The sequence below is a fragment of the Girardinichthys multiradiatus genome, chromosome 12 (genome assembly GCF_021462225.1).
Source record: "Girardinichthys multiradiatus isolate DD_20200921_A chromosome 12, DD_fGirMul_XY1, whole genome shotgun sequence".
NCBI lineage: Eukaryota > Metazoa > Chordata > Actinopteri > Cyprinodontiformes > Goodeidae > Girardinichthys > Girardinichthys multiradiatus.
In genome coordinates this window covers 40,213,952-40,233,973 of record NC_061805.1, presented here as the reverse complement: position 1 = coordinate 40,233,973, position 20,022 = coordinate 40,213,952, and positions in this window count along the sequence as shown.

Below are 20,022 nucleotides of genomic sequence, written 5' to 3'. Positions count from 1 at the left end.
CCAAAACTACATAATAATAACAATAAAGGTGATCTGCTGTGTCCTCTTATTATTTATTACTAGTTTACAGAGCCGGTGCAGGATTTTACTAGGGCCCTAAGAAGAATTTAATGTACATTCAAAGTGATAGCTCATAATAGTTTGAAGTGATTTTTTTAAAGTGATTAGCAGAAATAGTTCCCTTGCCTGTAGTGAAAAGAAGTCAAATGTTGGAACTACATATACTCGCTAACCTTTGTGTTTGCAGGAAAGTGAATAAATTCTCAGAGGCTAACAGCTCGTCTGATTGGAATTATTGTTTTAGCAGATTTTAGCTATTTAAAATTCATCCATTGGAAACAATGCAATTTGAAATGATATTAAAGGTCTACATTTTAGCAATAGACTTGTGTTAAGTTTAATTTTCTTAAATAAGAAACTCTCATGTTCAGTTAAATTGGTTCACTCTGACATCTGTTATTATTATTATTATCCAACTATCCATTCATTGTTTATAAATGTGTATTCTTGTAGAATTACAGTTGGGCTGTTGCTCATCTCCAGAGATCATTGGAAGAGTACCTGGAGAGAGCCCACACATGCACGGAGAGAACATTAAAAATCTATGCGGAAAGACCCCAGGCTGGGGTGCGGCATGTGGCGTAGTGGTAGAGCATGAGATATACAGAGGCTTCAGTCCTTAATATAGTTGTTCCTGGTTGAAGTCCTGACCCTGAAGACCTTTGCTGCATGCTGCTCTCTCCACCCCACTTCCTGTCTGACTACTTTCAAAAACATAACCAAAATAAAGGCCACTAGTCCCCCCCCAAAAAAAAGAAAGACAGACCCAGGCTGAGAGTCGACCCTAGATCTCCATGCTCCAAGAACACAGTCGTATTAATACTGACTCTGTTGGCACTTATCCAATGCTTTACTTATTATTCATTCTTAGTTCACACAGAGACTGCATGGGGTCCAAAGCACAGTTTAAGTTGAGGCCCCATTTTTAGTAGCAGAGATAGTTTAGATGGTTTGAAGTTAGGTTCTGTGGGGTTGTTATCAGTACCAGTTCCCTTACCAGGGAAAGGAAGGATTTCATATTTTGATGAGTTTGCTGAAAGTGAAGAAATCCTCAAAGCTAGTCAGATGGGAGCCAACATTATACGGTATTTTAGAAATACAAAACATCTCAAAGTCAAAATGTTTATTTCTGCTCATATCCACTGTTATGTCAGCAGATATCAAATGTCTATACATTCACAAGACTGTTGACGATTCTTAAGTGACCCTGGCTGAAGATGTTGGTTGTATGAATACGCCTGATCACTGAACCTTCCATCCACAAGCATACCATAAGTAAAAACAGCACACTTTAGGCACATGCTTAGAGCCTTCTTCTTTTTTTTTTGATGTATTCAAGGCTGCATTAAATTGTTACATACAGGCCTAGCATTATAACTGTAATATTTTGGTCACTTTTTGGTAAGGATTAAGGATTGTCTTAATCATGCCATGTTTATGAGGAACTTGTATGAGTAAGACACCAAAACTGGCTCCACCCCAGGTGAGCTAAAAGCCAAAAGGTCTCATAGAAGGTACGTTCCTGTGCTTTTCCAGGTCATGTAGTTGTTTGAACATTTTCCTGGTGGATTACAAGCATAGACTGTTAATATCCACTGATATAGCGTTATGACTTCTTGACATACATTTCGGTTTCAGTTGGCTTAAATTGCTAAAATCAGCATTAACGGGGGCACCCATCTGACTAGAAGTTGGCCTTCCACCACTCTGAGGATTTATTCACTTTTTTAGAAACCTATTAAAATTATTTAAATTGTTATATAGTTTGGTTTGTAAAAGGAACATTCAATAATGGTTACGATCTAATGACATTGATTACTTTAGCCTATTAACAAATATTACCTAACGACTTTTTATTGAATTTAATTGAAGAGGACATAAGTTAGTTAACAAAACCATAACTATGTTGTCTTAAAATTACGTAGATAATTTTTACTCAGAACATCTGGTTAAAATCTACACAAATGAGATATATGCATGTTGGTACAGCAATAGTATTGGTTGATTTCAGTTCAATTTAGCTGAACACAGTTTGTTTTCTGTGTAAATGTCTGTGTTGTATAGGGTAAGACAATATGCTCTAAGACCTGGAGTGAGCTCTTCTCGTTATGGCCCAGCCAATGATATAACAGCAAAGAGAATCAATAGGATGAACTCAGATCCAGAGCTGGAGTAGGGTTTTATTGGGAAGAATTTGTTTTGTTTATTCTTGTGTTCTTTAGAGTTATCTCTGATAGATTTTTTCCTGGGCTTTCTCATATCTCTAGTCAGCTCTAATCAGGTTATTTAATCTCCCTCAGCTCTGCTTTCACTTTGCCTCAGCTGTTCCACATTCTCACCTGATTACTCTCACCTGCAGTCTTTGTCTTTCTTCACACGTCCTTAGTATTTCAGCTCTTGATTTTTCATTGCTCACTGCCAGATTCTTCCATTCAGCTATGTCCTGCGGTAATCCGTCGCTGCTTGTTTCTTCGCTCGTGGTTTTTCTCTTGTTCTCCTTGTGCTACATTTTTTTCATGTTTGTTATTAAAGAACTCTTTATCAGTTTGGGTCCTTCTCAAACCCAACAAACACAACAGGATGTTTACAACATGTGTATTTGTCAGTTCTTTTATGTCCAAAATAAAATTATAATTTTAAATATTGAAGAATTTAAAATTCTTAAGTAACTGTTTTTCATAATAAGCCATTGGACATTATGAGATTGTAACACTATAATAACCTTCTGTGAAAATACCTCTGTTTCACCATATCATAGGATTTACACAAAAATTATAAGCAGAAACTTAAAACATGATTTAATTGCTTTTCATTTAAAAACACAATTTATTCTTTATATAATAATACATATACTAATGTTACGTGAAATATTTATTTATTGTCGTTTTCATTTTGATATGTACAACAAAGAAAAAAAGATTAAATTAATAGCTGGTAAATTGATTTGTATTTAAGTGCTTACTGTGCATAATATTGTTTCTTTTAGCCATTTTACACAAGTTCAACAAGCCTTTTTTAACCAGCTGACAGACAGTGTGCAGCAGGAGAAGTACTGCTTTATTCTGCGCACCCCACAAGCATTAAAAAAATGGATCACTCTGGCCTCTCATTAAGTACTTAGAAAGTATAGTATGTTGTGGTTTTAAAACCTTAACCTTTTAAATTAACCTTAACCTTGGTATACTTTGATACCGGTAACCGACCCATGCCTGTTTATAAACATTTAAAGCAAATTTATTAGTACGCTCACAGTATTTTCTCTGGGAGAAGTCAATCTTTTTGAGTGCCCCCTGTTGCCTGGAGGCCCTAAGCAGCAACCTAGGTTTTTTAATGCTGTAGGCCGGCTCAGCTCTGATCCCTCTCTCCGTATCACGTAGACATAATTACATTGCTCCATTTGAGGAACAGGATTGAGGGCTTGGTGTTGCAAGCACTTTTGGAAAGACAGGGGGAAGTAGTAGTTACAACACTTATTTTTTTCTTTCTTTTTGTTTTGTTCCTGTGGTGTAGCCTGCACATAAATCTTAATCATAACAATGGGTCAGAGATGTACTTTAAAGCTCTAAGAAAAGAATTATTCCCTCATTATGCGGTCCCCTATTTCAGCCCAACACCAGTGGACCTGGGACTTTTTTTTATTACTGATGCCATCCGACAGCCTCTTCTTGTTTAAGAAAAGAAGCCACTGATGTTGTTGACTGCGTGTCAGTAAGCTGAAGGTTGACTGACAGTTCAGCAGTGTCTCCATGGGCCTCATTAGATCCCCAGATTCCTTCTGGGTGTTTGTGTGTGCAGGATTCTCTGCATGTCTATTTGTATTCAGTTAAAAGCAACATATAGTGTGCAGCTTTTATAAATTCTTGTAATGGGGGCTTATCTTGTGCGCAGAAATATACATTGTTGCACTTGCATGTGGGCAGGTGAATATCTGGCCTCAGGGCAACACGAGTGTTTTTTAGGGGGTCCACAGTATGCAGAGAAGATAACAAGCACATTATTCAAATGTTTGCTTCATCCATTTCTATGGTGTAACCCCTTCGACTGAAACTCATCCATAATCTTGTGTTTATATGCTCCAAAATTTAAGAAAAAGCATATTTTTTTAAACACATCTCACATTAGAACTAAAATACACTGCTTGTTTCCCTGCAGGTATTATTACATTGTTTCTGTGATCATGCACATTACACTTCTAAATGATTGATAAAAATAAATCCAATATTAAAATAAGTCAACACAGAAAAATAAGAACACAAAGTACTAGTTGCTCAACAGAAATATATATTCAATAATAACACATCTCTCCCTCTTTCTCTCTCTCACACACATACACACACACACACAGACACACACACACACACACAACACACACACACAGACACATGCTCGAGCGGTGAGCAACTAAGCTCCACTGCTGTAAGGAGACTGCTGTTGTTCTCCATCAGCTGTAACAGTACAGTGAGAAATAATCCAGGTTGTCTATAAAGTTTTATTCCTGTGCAAGAAACCTGCATTTCTCAGCCCATGAACTTGCTGCTTTAAGTTCAAACTGGCATGTTTAAGCATGATCAGGGTTTCTGGAGTGCCTTAAAAGTTCAGATTTTCCATATTAGGGCTCAAAATAGCATATATTTGTACATGTCCAGATTCATTTTCACAATAAGCACATTCAGTCTCCTCAAAGTGGCCCAAAATTATTTATACCCTAGATTAAGATTTAAATTAATCTTAAAACATTTTTCTTCAGCCTGTAAGTAATATTAATGTTTTGGAGTCAGAGTCCCAAGCTGAATCTGATCTTGACTTGTGAACTAAGCAAAAGTTTCGGGGGATGATAAGGAGGCCTTCCAACCTCAAAGGCTTGGAGCTCATCAAAGATTAATTGACAGAATAACAGTGGAAACATGCTAAAAGCTGCTCTGTACATATAAGGGTCTGATTGCTGTAATGCAAATGAAGATTTTGTATTGAGAAAACAGTCAATAAAAATCAAACTACTGATTAGTGAGAATGTTTTAAATAATTTTCAACATGTCATTTTTGGAATAAAATGTAAACAAAAACTGATATATTATTTTCTTCAATACTGATACTCCTTTTACATTGTTTTATTATATTTTCAGGGATGTCTGTCTCATTTCAGGTCAGAAACCAACATCTTTGAATGACAACTTACAGTATAAATCAGTCAGGGGTATTCATATGTTTGTACTTTACTGTAGATATTTAGGCATTTTGAAAGAAAATAATTTCTGTAATACTATCCACTATCAGCTTAGATCTGAAGACTGGTTTGAAAACAGGGATTTTAATAGTTGGCTAACACCTATCGTTGGTACCCATTATGAGGCTTAGACGGTTGCCCAAAAATAAGGTAACCCAAGGAGTCAAAAGACATCAACTTACCTTGACGAAATTATACTTATCACGCTTAAATTATTATGCAACATAAATATTTTGTTTTACAAATGCTTAAGGGACAGGTCTCTTTACTCTGGGGCAGGCCCAATGAGTCCCAGTGAAATAAAACTTTCAACATAAAGCTGAGCTGTTTAAAAGACTACACAAAAGTCTGACTTCCGGCAAGGAAAATATAAACAAATAAGACAATATAGAAGAATAATGCACAATATTGTTTTTGCAAACAAGATTTATACTTGAAAATGCAGTATAAAAGTTAAGAACCTTTATGAAATTTTGGATATATACGTATGTTCAGATTTAGAAGCCATAGGTTTGCTAATATGGACTGAAGAAGACATGAAGTCTTTGATTCAGCCCATAAATTCAGTAGGAAAGCAGGTTGCAAGTTTTTTTTTGGGTTTTGTTTTCATATACAGTGCTCTGAAAAATGTTTTCCTATTTCGTCCTGTTTAAATGTTTCCGATGATCAATCTAATTTTAATATTGGATAAAAACACCCTAATTAAATATAAACTGCAGTTTACACATGGAGGTTTCATTTATTGAGATAAAAAAGCTATCCAAACCATCCTGGGCCTATGTGAAATTGTAATTTATCCCTAAACTTACTAACTAGTTCCAGCCTTAGCAGCAACAACTGACAAGAGACTTTAACATGACCACTGAGGAATTTCAGCCCACTGTCTTTTGCAGAAATGTTTTAAATTCAGCCACGTTGGAGGACTTTCAAGTGTAAATGGCATGTTTACTGTATCTGAACTGCATTTAAGTCAAGACTTTGGCCAACCCATTCCAAAACTTCATTTATTTGATTCATTTAGAGGTGACCTTGCTACAGTGTTTTGGAGCATTGTCCTGCAGCAGAACCAAAGTGTTATTGGACTTAAGGCCCTATACTGATGGCTGGACATTCTCCTGCAGGATTTGTGATTCTATCAATTTTGGCAAGTTGTCCAGGTCTTGAGGAAATAAATCAGCCTCAAAACGTCACACTACCACCATGTTTGTTTGGTCTCGTCAGTCCACAGAATATTTTCTCAAAAGTCTTGGGAATCATCAGAATGTTTTTTGTCAAATATGAGACGTGTCTTTATTTTTATTTTTTTGGGAAGCTGTGGTTCTGACCAGTCTCTCTTTCTTATTGTTGAATTATGAACTCTGAACTAAACCGAGGCAAGTCAGGTCTGCAGAGAAATGTTGTTCTTGGTTGTTTTGTGACCTCCTGATTGAGTGGTTGATGTGCCCCTAGAGTAATTTTGGATGACCAGCCTTTCCAAGGTTCACCATTGATACATGTTTTCTCCAGTTGTGGATTGTGGATGTCACTTTGGTTTGCTGTGTCCTAAAGTCTGAGAAATAGCTCTGAAACCCTTTCCAGACTGACAGAGGTCAGTGTTTTATTTTTCTTCTGTTTTGGAATTGTTTTAGATGATGTGTTGCTTTTTGAGATCTTTCAGCTGTCATAGAGGTTCTATTTAAGCCATTTATTATATCAGGTCAGGTAATAATCAGGTCTGGATTTGGCATGTAAATCTGAGTTCAGCTTTCTAAAAAATTTTTATTTAATTACAGTTATTTCATGAATTAACAAGGCAGGGCAATTACTGTTCCCCAGATTGCCAGGTTGATTTGGATTTAAAAACTGCTTTTTGTATTTATTTATGATATCTTCATCCAATCTAAAATTTAGTTTGATGACCTGAAACAATGTGTGGAACAAGTGTGGAAAAAAGCAAAAACAGAAGAATCTTTTAATGGGGCAAACCCATTTTCACAGCACTGTATGTTGTTCAATTCAATCTATCTTCATGTGCAGTCTATTTTTTTGTTTTTTTGTTTGTTTGTGTGAAAGACGTTGAAAGCAAAGCCAGCCTAATTTAGTATACATTTCAGAAACCCTGATCTATTTCTTAGTTGTAGTTGCAGGGTGTTAGTTCACACTGATTTATTCATCAAATCATGCACGGTTTGGAAAAAAAATTATTTCACTAAATTCTTTAGTCCTTTACTCTTAACGTCTGCCTCCGCATCCTTACAGTCCACCGTAAGACAGCCATGTTAGGAGGGAGATAGCTTGTAACAGTGAGCTGATGAGGGGTCAGGAGAGAGATGCGAACCGCCACAATCTTTGCCTGGGGGCAGATCGACTGGTGGCCAGAAAATTTATTCAGAGGGTGCTGTCCCTGCATCTGCCTCACTTTGAAGTTGCTCTCACAACTCTGGCATGTTGTACGTGACTGTGTGTAGATTTCTTTTTCTCACTTAAAAAAGAAAGTGTGAAATGACAGAGAAGGAGCTGTCTTTGTGCCAGCACACATGTATGTGTTTTTTTTCTATGTGAAATGTGTTCCAGGGAGTGCTTGTATGTAAGTGCTTGTGTCTGTTTGGTAGATAGTGAGAGTGGAAGGCAGAATGCAGCAGAGAGAGAGAAAGGCTGTTTGCCAATCCATGTGCGCTGTTGAGAATTCAAGGTCATCCTTTCATGTTTTGCCAACAGTCGGTCAATCAGTTTCCAATCAAAGCGGTGCTTAATTCAGCACTAATTCCCATCTTCTGGCCACGTTTTCCCCTCACTGTTTCAGTGGGGTTAAAGAGATCCCCTGTCTTCCCTCAGCTCTGCTGCAGTGTGTCCAACATGTTCTGCCAGGCCAAACCCAATCTGTCAAGTTACCTAATAACACAAAAAAATGTGCTGCTGTTGGACTTAAATCTCTGCTCAGTTGAAGTCATATTCTTTTATTAAAGCCGGAAGCAACCCAAAATATCTCACTAATTTATTTTCTCTACTGTTTTAATTTTGATGAATTAGTGAGAAAAAACATTCACCTTAAATCTGGAGAAATCCTAACATAAATCTGGTTCCAAAGTAAGTTAATGGTGTATTTTTCTTTCACTAACTAATGTACACTGACAATTAAAACAGAGATGGGTAAGGAGGTATGGATAGCCATCTGCAGGATTTGACATAATTCAAAGTTAAGAAAACACATACTGAAGTTAAAAAAAATATGTATTCTGCTCTTCATGTACTGTTTGATGACATCACAAGAGGCAGATCATAGGTTTGTTCAGTTTTGGCCATAATGGCAGCTATTACAGCAGTTCTGGAAACAACATTGGGACTTGAAAAATCATATTAATCTCAAATGCTGGCTTTTTTTTTTCTTCTTTTGCTGCAATAGAGACCTTTATTTTTCCATTTTTCCAGCAGTAGGTAGACAGGAAAGAGGGCAAAGAGAGGGGGAGACATTCGGCAAAGATCGCTGTGTCCGGGACTCAGACCCAGGACAGCCACATCAAGGACTATAGCCTCTGCACATGGCTGCGCGCTTAACCCCTACGCCACCAGCACCGCTCCCAAATGCTGGCTTTTGATCTGTATACTTGACAACAAGTCTAGCAGTTTCACTCCTCTTATTAAAGAGAAGGCATGGGTTATGATGTTACAAATGCAGGTAAAATAGCTTAAGAATCAAAGTTGAAAAAAGCTAAAGGACTTAAGGTAAAGGAATTAATGTTTAACAGATGCAAGGAGACTATAAACATGAATGCTATGCACCAATAATAAAAATATGCAAACTGAAGAGCACATAGACTGAAGAAAATACTGTAAAAATGTGAAGCAGTTATGTGGAAGACAGAGGGCAATATAATCAGCAAAACTAAAAAGAAGTGCAGAATAGGTTAAACCGACACAAGTTTTAGAAAAGCTTAATGAAAGATGTTCTTCAAAATAAAACAAACGTAATCAAGAACTTGAAAGTTCATGTTAATATTTTCTATGTCTTTGATGATAACATTTTAGTTTCTGCCATGGACAAAAAACAGCATTGTGTTCCTTTGTTCCTCTTGTTTTAATAATTACCCTTAAGGGGTGCTTTTGCTGTTTTGTTCTTTTTGCACTCAACGTTTTGAAATAAAAATGCATTCAGCAGATTCAGGGTAATTACCTGACTTTTCGAATACAAAAAGTAGCCATCTGCCACAAGACAAGTTGTATGTGGCTTTATTGAGTTTTAAATATGAAAAGCAGCCGTTTACCACAGCATGTTTTGTACCTGAGAAAAGAAAGTAACCATTTGCAATGGAACTTTATAAACCCAACTATTTTGTAAAAAGTACAGTTTTTAAAGCTAAGTATTTTTTTACTTAATCTTTCTTGTAAGAAAAGTAGACAAGACATATGTTCATTTGTTTTGAAACCTAGTCTTAAATAGTACTTTTCATTCATGCTTTTTCAGCTTTATTCTTTTCAACGAATACTTTTCCCAGTATAAAAAATACCCCACAACCATCTGCAACATGACATTTTGCACCCAACTTTTTCAGTGCCAAAACAAATTGTTTTCCATGCGACATTTCAAGTCTGACTTTTTTGAGTTTGAGAAGTAGCTGTCTGCTTCAAAATTTTTTGTACCTGTATTTTTGAATATGAAAGTAGCAGGATGTTTTGTACTTGATGTTTTAGGGTACAAATAGTAGCTGTCTGCCACAAGACATTTTGTAAATAAGTTCTTTTAATAAAATAAAGTACACATAAAAGACCAAAAAATGAGCTACAGGTCCTTCTCAAAATATTAGCATATTGTGATAAAGTTCATTATTTTCCATAATGTAATGATGAAAATTTAACATTCATATATTTTAGATTCATTGCACACTAACTGAAATATTTCAGGTCTTTTATTGTCTTAATACGGATGATTTTGGCATACAGCTCATGAAAACCCAAAATTCCTATCTCACAAAATTAGCATATTTCATCCGACCAAAAAAAGAAAAGTGTTTTTAATACAAAAAACGTCAACCTTCAAATAATCATGTACAGTTATGCACTCAATACTTGGTCGGGAATCCTTTGGCAGAAATGACTGCTTCAATGCGGCGTGGCATGGAGGCAATCAGCCTGTGGCACTGCTGAGGTCTTATGGAGGCCCAGGATGCTTCGATAGCGGCCTTTAGCTCATCCAGAGTGTTGGGTCTTGAGTCTCTCAACGTTCTCTTCACAATATCCCACAGATTCTCTTTGGGGTTCAGGTCAGGAGAGTTGGCAGGCCAATTGAGCACAGTGATACCATGGTCAGTAAACCATTTACCAGTGGTTTTGGCACTGTGAGCAGGTGCCAGGTCTTGCTGAAAAATGAAATCTTCATCTCCATAAAGCTTTTCAGCAGATGGAAGCATGAAGTGCTCCAAAATCTCCTGATAGCTAGCTGCATTGACCCTGCCCTTGATAAAACACAGTGGACCAACACCAGCAGCTGACACGGCACCCCAGACCATCACTGACTGTGGGTACTTGACACTGGACTTCTGGCATTTTGGCATTTCCTTCTCCCCAGTCTTCCTCCAGACTCTGGCACCTTGATTTCCGAATGACATGCAGAATTTGCTTTCATCCGAAATAAGTACTTTGGACCACTGAGCAACAGTCCAGTGCTGCTTCTCTGTAGCCCAGGTCAGGCGCTTCTGCCGCTGTTTCTGGTTCAAAAGTGGCTTGACCTGGGGAATGCGGCACCTGTAGCCCATTTCCTGCACACGCCTGTGCACGGTGGCTCTGGATGTTTCTACTCCAGACTCAGTCCACTGCTTCCGCAGATCCCACAAGGTCTGGAATCGGCCCTTCTCCACAATCTTCCTCAGGGTCCGGTCACCTCTTCTCGTTGTGCAGCGTTTTCTGCCACACTTTTTCCTTCCCACAGACTTCCCACTGAGGTGCCTTGATACAGCACTCTGGGAACAGCCTATTCGTTCAGAAATTTCTTTCTGTGTCTTACCCTCTTGCTTGAGGGTGTCAATAGTGGCCTTCTGGACAGCAGTCAGGTCGGCAGTCTTACCCATGATTGGGGTTTTGAGTGATGAACCAGGCTGGGAGTTTTAAAGGCCTCAGGAATCTTTTGCAGGTGTTTAGAGTTAACTCGCTGATTCAGATGATTAGGTTCATAGCTCGTTTAGAGACCCTTTTAATGATATGCTAATTTTGTGAGATAGGAATTTTGGGTTTTCATGAGCTGTATGCCAAAATCATCCGTATTAAGACAATAAAAGACCTGAAATATTTCAGTTAGAGTGCAATGGATCTAAAATATTCGTTCGTCGTTCATTCGTTCGTCGTCTTCCGCTTATCCAGGACCGGGTCGCGGGGGCAGCAGACTCAGCAGAGACGCCCAGACGTCCCTCTCTCCAGACACCTCCTCCAGCTCCTCCAGGGGGAGCCCAAGGCGTTCCCAGGCCAGCCGAGAGACATAGTCCCTCCAGCGTGTCCTGGGCCGTCCCCTGGGCCTCCTCCCGGTGGGACGTGCCTGGAACACCTCCCGAGGAAGGCGTCCAGGAGGCATCCGGTATAGATGCCCGAGCCACCTCAACTGGCTCCTCTCGATGTGGAGGAGCAGCGGCTCTACTCCGAGCTCCTCCCGGATGGCCGAGCTCCTCACCCTATCTCTAAGGGAGTGCCCGGCCACCCTACGGAGGAAGCTCATTTCAGCCGCTTGTATCCGTGATCTCGTTCTTTCGGTCATGACCCAAAGTTCATGGCCATAGGTGAGGGTAGGAACGTAGACCGACCAGTAAATTGAGAGCTTTGCTTTTCGGCTCAGCTCTCTCTTCACCACAATGGACCGGCACAGCGCCCCCATTACTGTGGCAGCTGCACCGATCCGTCTGTCGATCTCCCGCTCCATTCTTCCCTCACTCTTGAACAAGACCCAGAGATACTTAAACTCCTCCACTTGAGGCAGGAACTCCCCTCCAACCTGAAGAGGACAAGCCACCCTTTTCCGGTCGAGTACCATGGCCTCGGACTTGGAGGAGCTGATCCTCATCCCAGCCGCTTCACACTCGGCTGCGAACCGCCACAGCGCATGCTGTAGGTCTTGGCTAGAGGGGGCCAGCAGGACCACGTCATCCGCAAAAAGAAGAGACGAAATCCACTGGTCCCCAAATCAGACCCCCTCCGGCCCTTGGCTGCGTCTAGAAATCCTGTCCATAAAAGTTATGAACAGGACCGGTGACAAAGGGCAGCCCTGCAGGAGTCCAACATGCACTGGGAACAGGTCCGACTTAGTGCCGGCAATGCGGACCAAACTCCTGCTCCGCTCGTACAGGGACCGGATGGCCCCTAATAAAGGGCCCCCGATTCCATACTCCTGGAGCACCCCCCACAGGGCATCACGAGGGACACAGTTGAATGCCTTCTCCAGGTCCACAAAACACATGTGAACCGGTTGGGCAAACTCCCATGAACCCTCGAGCACCCTGTAGAGGGTATAGAGCTGGTCCAGTGTTCCACGGCTGGGACGAAAACCACACTGTTCCTCCTGAAGCCGAGGTTCGACTATCGGTCGGACTCTCCTCTCCAATACCCTGGCGTAGGCCTTACCAGGGAGGCTGAGGAGTGTGATCCCCCTGTAGTTGGAACACACCCTCCGGTCCCCCTTCTTATAAAGGGGGACCACCACCCCAGTCTGCCAGTCCAGAGGCACTGTCCCCGACCGCCACGCAATGTTGAAGAGGCGTGTCAACCATGACAGCCCTACAACATCCAGACACTTGAGGTATTCAGGGCGGATCTCATCCACCCCCGAAGCCTTGCCACCGCGGAGCTTTTTAACCACCTTGGTGACTTCAGCCTGGGTGATGAAAGAGTCCAACCCCGAGTCCCCAGCCTCTGTGAATGCGTGATGGCAGGATTGAGGAGATCCTCGAAGTACTCCTTCCACCGCCCGATAATGTCCTCAGTCGAGGTCAGCAGTCTTCTGCCCCCACTATAAACTGTTGGCAAAGCACTGCTTCCCTCTCCTGAGGCGCCGGACGGTTTGCCAGAATCGCTTCGAGGCCAACCGGTAGTCCTTCTCCATGGCCTCACCGAACTCTTCCCAGGCCCGAGTTTTTGCCTCTGCCACAGCCCGGGCCGCAGCACGCTTGGCCTCACGGTACCCGTCAGCCGCCTCAGGAGTCCCACAAGCCAACCACAGCCGATAGGACTCCTTCTTCAGCTTAACAGCATCCCTTACTGCCGGTGTCCACCACCGGGTTCTGGGATTGCCGCCACGACAGGCACCGCAGACCTTACGGCCGCAGCTATGGGCAGCAGCATCGACAATAGATGCAGAGAACATGGTCCACTCGGACTCTATGTCTCCAACATCCCCCGGGATCTGGTCGAAGCTCTCCCGGAGGTGGGAGTTGAATACATCCCTGGCCGAGGGCTCCGCCAGGCGTTCCCAGCAGACCCTCACTATGCGCTTGGGCCTGCCAAGTCTGTCTGGCTTTCTCCTCCTCCAGCGGATCCAACTCACCACCAGGTGATGATCAGTGGACAGCTCAGCCCCTCTCTTCACCCGAGTGTCCAAAACATGCGGCCGAAGGTCTGATGATACGACAACAAAGTCGATCATCGACCTCCTGCCTAGGGTGTCCTGGTGCCAAGTGCACTGATGGAGACCCTTATGTTTGAACATGGTGTTCGTTATGGACAATCCGTGACTAGCACAGAAGTCCAATAACAAAACACCACTCGGATTCAGATCGGGGAGGCCATTCCTCCCGATCACGCCTCTCCAGGTGTCACTGTCGTTCCCCACGTGGGCGTTGAAGTCCCCCAGCAGAATAATGGAGTCCCCGGGAGGGGCACTGTCCAGCACCCCCGACAGGGACGCCAAGAAGGCAGGGTACTCTGCACTACCACTCGGCCCGTAGGCTGAAATGATAGTCAGAGACCTCTCCCCAACCCGAAGGCGCAGGGATACAACCCTCTCATCCACTGGGGTAAACCCCAACACGAGACGGCTGAGCTGGGGGGCAACAAGCAAACCCACACCAGCCCGCCGCCTCTCCCCGTGGGCCACTCCAGAGTAGAAGAGAGTCCAACCCCTCTCAAGGAGATGGGTTCCAGAGCCCACGCTGTGTGTGGAGGCGAGCCCGACTATTTCTAGTCGATATCTCTCGACCTCCCACACAAGCTCAGGCTCCTTCCCCCCCAGTGAGGTGACATTCCACATCCCTAGAGCCAGCCTAAGCATCCGGGGATCGGGCCGCTGAGGTCTCCACCTTCGTCCGCCACCCAATCCTCTTTGCACCAGTCCCTCACGGTTCCCCCTGCAGGTGGTGGGCCCACTGGGGGATGGCCTCGCGTCTCTCGTTCGGGCTTGGCCTGGCCGGGTCCCGCGAGGAGCAACCCGGCCACCAGGCGCTCTCCGACGAGTCCCGACCCCAGGCCTGGCTCCAGGGTGGGACCCTGGCTCCGCCGTACCGGGCGACGTCACATGCCTCGATATTTTGTTCTTCATGAGGGGTTCTTGAACCATTCTTTGTCTGACCCATCACCTAGAGCCTGTTTGCCATGGGAGACCCTACCAGGGGCATTTAGGCCCCAGACAACATAGCCTCTAGGATCATTTGAGCACTCAAACCCCTCCACCACGTTAAGGTGACGGTTCAAGGAGGGGAAATCTAAAATATATGAATGTTAAATTTTCATCATTACATTATGGAAAATAATTAACTTTATCACAATATGCTAATATTTTGAGAAGGACCTGTATGTTCTTTTGTTTCTCTGGTAGGGTGCTTATCATTTGTGTTTTTGCAATTAAGGTTCTTTTGGTACCCAACATTTTCCCAGTACAAAAAATAGAAGACTGCCACAAGACGTTTTTCTACTGGCTTTTTCCAAATACAGAAAGTATGTGTCTGTCACATGATATTTCAAACCGAGCTTTTCTGCCAAGTGACATTTGATACCCGACTACCACAGGATGGTTTCAATTGGTACCTGCCTTCAGTGCTTTTAATTGTAAATATGACAGTGTTGCTTAGATCATTTTGTAACAAAACCTTGTAATGTGTGGCCTATTTCTATATAAGAATGCAACTTGAACATCATGGCATTATATTTTATAGTTTTCTTTAATGGGCAGATTTCTGCTCACCCATTTGAACAGAAGAATTTAATGTCAACTCCATCAATATCTTCCACAAGTGTTTATTTATCCATGACAGGCTTTGACCACAGTTTCATACCCACTGCAGTAGCAGCAACAGATTGTAGGACATAAAGCCTTAAATTTGTTTATCCAGCCAAAGGGTAGCAGTCATTTTCTGAAGTTACACAACACTTTTGCATCAACACCACGCCATATTAGCTCACCTCCTCAGTCATCATGCTAAGTCTGAGTGGGAGTACTTCTTGCAATCATGGATCTCACAAAAATAACCTCATATTCATTTTAATCCACTGAAACGTTCCCTTTTCAGGCTGGTATGGGCGTATAAGGCATTTTAGGCTGCATGAGGATATGATTAGATGACAGTTTTTACTGTCTAAAGGGTGTAGCTGAAACACTAAACTGTGGAAGGAAGGGAAAATAAAAGGCCACGACGCAAAGTTTTATTCCTGCCGTTCTCCTCTGCTCTGGTTTTTATTTTTACATTTGTAGTGTCTTTTTTAAGTTTCACAAAAAATGCTTGTCAGCCACAAAAAAAAGGCAAAAGAAAAGAAAAATCTGAAACATTTCTGGATGATCACACTAGGGTTATGACCGTTCTGACTCCTTTAGGAAAGATGACAAAATAATTAGTGAATGATGATAATGAGCCTTCATAGAAGTAATCAATACTCTTCATAAGGCAGGTGCTACAGCATCAGAACAAGAAAGAGAAGAAAGAAAAAGAAAAAAAACACATTAAGCACAAGTCCTCCAGTGGGGATTTACATGGCTGCTATAAGATTTGCTCACTCACACTTCTTGTCTGAAATACACGTTCGTGTTTTTCTGTCTTGTGGAGGATGCTTTTAAGCAGCATTATTGCCGAGAACTTCAAAGCCTGCCAAAAGCACTCTCCTTTTGGAGTGTGCTGCAGCTTGAAAATGTACTTATATTTTCCAAATGGACAGGAAGAGGCCCTCACTGGTATTGAGGTGATGCTAATGCAGAGTGGTGCTGTTTTTTTTTTGGGTTTTTTTGAGCAACTAAGTTTACAGCTCAGAAATACAGCCTGTGTTAAAAAGTAATAGTCTTTTACAGGCGCGGTTTTGTTTTCTCTTTATTCCCCCATCATTTTAAACACTGGAAGGCAAATGTAATTTTTATTTTGCTCTGTCCATATGGAAATCTGGTTTTTATAGTTAAAGGGAAAAAAACAAGCAGAGCCAACAATGCCAACAGGTCCTTGTGGACGCTATTTACTGTGTTCAGCCAAACAATGTAAACTACTATAATTATCCAGGAGACCTGAGTCAGACTTTTTCCACATGTTGCATCCAGCGTTTCCAGTATTCCCTAGATTTTATTGATCCAGCTATCGCCCCAACGAGGTCCAACATTTCAGCTGTCTGTGTTTTCTCAGCTGAAGAAGAACAGTGTTGCTCCTCACAGAACCTGAGGAGATTAATTCCTCTAATATAAACCCTTCCCGAGGCAGAGGCTGTTGACATATATTTTTTATATATGTCTGCCATTTACTTTATGAGCGTTACAAGAATGAAATAATTTGCATTTATGTGTGAACCATACATTTGGCGGAGGCATGCATGGCAGCAGACACAGCTGGAAGTAACTTGAACCCATCGGTCACTTATCAGCCCTGGCATCCATGCCATTTCCCATAGCCATCTTTAAGCCCAAATAATTCAGCCTTTGTTTTAATCTCTGTGGGCTCTGTGTTAACCCAGCAGCCCTGCGCTGATTGTTGCAGAGATGTTAAAGAAAATGGTTGATTTGTCTTTGTCCATTTAACCCCCATCTTATGACATCCAAGCTTTGTGGAGGTATGTGTGTGTGTTTGTGTGTGTATGCTGGTTGGGGGAGGGGGTTCTACTTGATGCAGATATGTGGAGCGGCTGCACCTGCCCTGTATGTCAACATCACGGCCCGGAGCAGTGAGGTGGCTCTAACACAGCTGACCTTGCCGGAGCTGTTTGATTTTTCAATGTAACAATGACAGACCTGCAGCTCTGAGGCCCTATAGGATCGGCGCCTGCTCTGTGTGGCCTTGGGATTATGTACCGACTGAGCCCACCTCGTACAAGCTTATTGAACTTCCTCACATCCCCTTGTTTTTGTGGCTCTAAACTTTCCAGGATGCTTTCTGAATGTCTGTTTTACACATAGAGACAGGATCCCCCAGGGGATTGTTAGGAGGTTACAGGGGATAGCGAGGGGGGTCAGGGAGAAACTGTCAGTCTATTTCCTTTCTCCAGCCTTGGGAAACTGCACCACAAGTCTTTTTGAATATTTTTAGTATTCTTGCTGGTTTCTGTCTTTGAGTATCCACAGGAGGAGACAAACCTATTCCCAGTCCACAAGAGGCTTAGTTTTTTCTCATGGATAGCTTATTATTAGTGTTGACTTTTTAAAACATCTTATTTACAACCTATAGACAGTGGTGTCCAGCACTGAACGCATTACCAGAACCTGGAAAGAACCATATTTATGTGTCAGGCTCTAAATGCCTCTACGAAAACTTCAGGTGGTGATTGACTTATGACATCAATATTTATAGCTGGACTAGTATTTACAGCACCTTGCACAAGTATTAATCCAAAAAAGTCTAAAATATGGAGTGCATTTGTGTTTAGCCCCCTTTTCTTTGATACCCTTAAATATAATCCAGTGCAAACACTTGCCTTCAGAAGTCCACCATTAGTCCACCTCTACCAAATGTAATCTCAGACCAACTTATCACATTGACTTTGGCATTTAAACTATAAGAGCAAGAGAAATTATAAGGATGTAACGTTATACCCCAAGCTTTAAACATATCCCAGAACACTGTTCAGTCAATCATCTGAAAATGGGAAGAGTATGACAAAACTGCAAACTTGCATGGCCCACCACTCAAACTGACAGGACGGACAAGGAGAATCAGAGAAGCAGCCAATAATTTTGATAACTTTAGAGTAGCTGGAGACATCCACTTCTCAGGTGAGGACATCTGTTGACAGGACTACTTTCAGTCTTTAACCTAAACAATCTGGCCTTTGTAGAAGAGTGGCAGAAGAAAGCCATTGTTAAAAGAAAGCCATTAGAAGTCCTCTATGAAGTTTGCCACCAGCCATGTAGAGCACAAAGCAAACATGTGGTTGGTGCTCTGCTCAATAAAGACCAGATGCAAAACGCATATGTGGAAAACAACCAACACCACAACATCTCCCTGAACACACCATCCCTACCATGAAACACGGTGTTGGCAGCATTATGCTGTGGAGCCGCCTCTCTTCAGTTGGAACGGGGAAGCTTGATGGAAAGATGGATGGAGCTGAATACAGGGCAAAACTGGAAGAAAATCCCATTAGACACTGCAAAAGACTAGGACAGAAGTTCACCTTTCAGCAGGACAACAACTCTAAACATACAACCAGAGCTTCAGTGGAACTGTTTAGATGTTAGAATGGCTCAGTCAAAGTCCTGACCTAAATCCAACTGACAGTCTTTGGCAAGACTTAAAAATGTTTACAGACATTATACATCCAACCTGACTGAGCTTGAGCTTGTTGTTTTTTCTGTCAGTTTGTTCCAAGGTCATGGCAGGTGCTGAAAGATCACCTTAAGCTGAGTGAGACAACCATCATAAACCTGCTGGGCAGTCATGCTCATTTACATTCAGTTGGCATTTACTGAGAATCGGCTGAACAGCCCAGATAATATTGCTCACAGACATGTCTTACTGGCTGCACTGCATTTCTTCCCTACGTTATCTCAGAGCACATCAACACCTCTCCTCCTGCAGGCAAGTTAGATGCCACTCATGTGTTACTGTTAAAATAGTTTCGGTGTGTTGCTTAAATAATCTTAGTTTAATTAAATGGAGATGCTATAAATGTTTATCTGGGGGGAGTCAACTTCATCTGCAAACTTTGTTTTGTATCAATAGTGTCTACTTTGCCAGTCACGGTTTAGGTATAATATACTGTGTTCAAATGCATTGTGTCACATGAGGAAATTGAACTTTATTTTGACAAAAGACAATGAACACCATTTTGGAGCTGTTAGAAAGAAAATGCCTTTTGACCATATGACACTTAACCTTTGTTCCCGCTTTCTAATTTCACAATACAATTATTACTAAGGGAATGGGAATGTACATGCCAACAAAAATAAGTCCTTACTGTTTTACTTTGGCCCACCTCTCTGTAATGCTCAACTCTGCAGCTGCTCTGTGCACTGTGGAAAACAAACAGTGCAGTGCAGCTGGGCTCCTCGGGAAAGCGAATGGGGAATTTTAATCCCATTTCTTTTTTTTTTCTTTAGCACCAGTCAGATTTATTTGGTCATAAAGAAAGGAAAAGCACCCCGCCATCTGAGAGGGATTGGGAAGTGAGAGTGTGAATTAAGCCAGAACCCCTGTTGCATACTTAGGAACACAACAGGCCAGGAAATGAATCCCCGATAGGTCAAAGTGCTCAAAACACAGAGGAGGCCAATTAGCTGGGGCAGTCACACACTACGGAGATACCTTTGCAACTCGGATAAGACTGTCACACTTAACACTGAACACTTAGAGCTGGCTAATAGTGCTGCAGTGCATGCATTAAACAGT